Source organism: Loxodonta africana, chromosome 1 (assembly GCF_030014295.1).
Source record: "Loxodonta africana isolate mLoxAfr1 chromosome 1, mLoxAfr1.hap2, whole genome shotgun sequence".
Classification (NCBI taxonomy): Eukaryota; Metazoa; Chordata; class Mammalia; order Proboscidea; family Elephantidae; genus Loxodonta; species Loxodonta africana.
In genome coordinates, this window is record NC_087342.1 from 87,741,854 (window position 1) to 87,744,367 (window position 2,514).

The window sequence follows — 2,514 nt, forward strand, 5'->3', positions numbered from 1 at the left end:
GGTTGCTTCCAACTTTTTGCTATTGTAAACAGAGCTGCAATAAACATGGGTGTGCATATATCTGTTTGTATGAAGGCTCTTGTATCTCTAGGGTATATTCCCAGGAGTGGGATTTCTGGGTTGTATGGTAGTTCTATTTCTAACTGTTTAAGATAACACCAGATAGATTTCCAAAGTGGTTGTACCATTTTACATTCCCACCAGCAGTGTATGAGAGTTCCAATCTCTCCGCAGCCTCTCCAACATTTATTATTTTGTGTTTTTTGGATTAATGCCAGCCTTGCTGGTGTGAGGTGAAATCTCATCATAGTTTTAATTGGCATTTCTCTAATGGCTAATGATCGAGAGCATTTTCTCATGTATCTGTTGGCTGCCTGAATATCTTCTTTAGTGAAATGTGTGTTCATATCCTTTGCCCACTTCTTGATTGGGTTGTTTGTCTTTTTGTGGTTGAGTTTTGACAGAATCATACAGATTTTAGAGATCAGGTGCTGGTCTGAGATGTCATAGCTGAAAATTCTTTCCCAATCTGTAGGTGGTCTTTTTACTCTTTTGGAGAAGTCTTTAGAGGAGCATAGGTGTTTGATTTTTAGGAGCTCCCAGTTATCGGGTTTCTCTTCGCCATTTTTGGTAATGTTTTGTATTCTGTTTATACCTTGTATTAGGGCTCCTAAGGTTGTCCCAATTTTTTCTTCCATGATCTTTATCGTTTTAGTCTTTATGTTTAGGTCTTTGATCCACTTGGAGTTAGTTTTTGTGCATGGTGTGAGGTATGGGTCCTGTTTCATTTTTTTGCAAATGGATATCCAGTTATGACAGCACCATTTGTTAAAAAGGCTATCTTTTCCCCCAATTAATTGACACTGGTCCTTTGTCAAATATCAACTGCTCATACGTGAATGGATCTATGTCTGGGTTCTCAATTCTGATCCATTGGTCTATGTGCCTGTTGTTGTACCAGTACCAGGCTGTTTTGACTACTGTGGCTGTATAATAGGTTCTGAAGTCAGGTAAAGTGAGGTCTCCCACTTTCTTCTTCTTTTTCAGTAGTGCTTTGCTTATCCGGGGCTTCTTTCCCTTCCATATGAAATTGGTGATTTGTTTCTCTATCCCCTTAAAATATGACATTGGAATTTGGATTGGAAGTGCGTTAAATGTATAGATGGCTTTGGGTAGAATAGACATTTTTACTATGTTAAGCCTTCCTATCCATGAGCAGGGTATGTTTTTCCACTTAAGTATGTCCTTTTGAATTTCTTGTAGTAGAGCTTTGTAGTTTTCTTTGTATAGGTCTTTTACATCCTTGGTAAGATTTATTCCTAAGTATCTTATCTTCTTGGGGGCTACAGTGAATGGTATTGATTTGGTGATTTCCTCTTCGGTGTTCTTTTTGTTGATGTAGAGGAATCCAAGTGATTTTTGTATGTTTATTTTATAACCTGAGACTCTGCCAAACTCTTCTATTAGTTTCAGTAGTTTTCTGGAGGATTCCTTAGGGTTTTCTGTGTATATAATCATGTCATCTGCAAATAGTGATAACTTTACTTCTTCCTTGCCAATCCGGATGCCTTTTATTTCTTTGTCTAGCCTAATTGCCCTGGCTAGGACTTCCAGCACGATGTTGAATAAGAGCGGTGATAAAGGGCATCCTTGTCTGGTTCCCGTTCTCAAGGGAAATGCTTTCAGGTTCTCTCCATTTAGAGTGATATAGGCTGTTGGATTTGCATAGATGCCCTTTATTATGTTGAGGAATTTTCCTTCAATTCCTATTTTGGTAAGAGTTTTTATCATAAATGGGTGTTGGACTTTGTCAAAAGCCTTTTCTGCATCAATTGATAAGATCATGTGGTTTTTGTCTTTTGTTTTATTTATGTGATGGATTACATTAATGGTTTTTCTGATATTAAACCAGCCTTGCATACCTGGTATAAATCCCACTTGATCGTGGTGAATTATTTTTTTGATGTGTTGTTGAATTCTATTGGCTAGAATTTTGTTGAGGATTTTTGCATCAATGTTCATGAGGGATATAGGTCTATAATTTTCTTTTTCTGTAATGTCTTTACCTGGTTTTGGTATCAGGGAGATGGTGGCTTCATAGAATGAGTTGGGTAGTATTCCGTCATTTTCTATGCTTTGGAATACCTTCAGAAGTAGTGGTGTTAAGTCTTCTCCGAAAGTTTGGTAGAACTCTGCAGTGAAGCCGTCCGGGCCAGGGCTTTTTTTTGTTGGGAGTTTTTTCATTACCGTTTCAATCTCTTTTTTTGTTATGGGTCTATTTAGTTGTTCTACTTCTGATTGTGTTAGTTTAGGTAGGTAGTGTTTGTCCAGGAATTCATCCATTTCTTCTAGGTTTTCAAATTTGTTAGAGTACAATTTTTCGTAGTAATCTGAAATGATTCTTTTAATTTCATTTGGTTCGGTTGTGATGTGGTCCTTCTCGTTTCTTATTCGGGTTATTTGTTTCCTTTCCTGTATTTCTTCAGTCAGTCTAGCCAATGGTTTATCAATTTT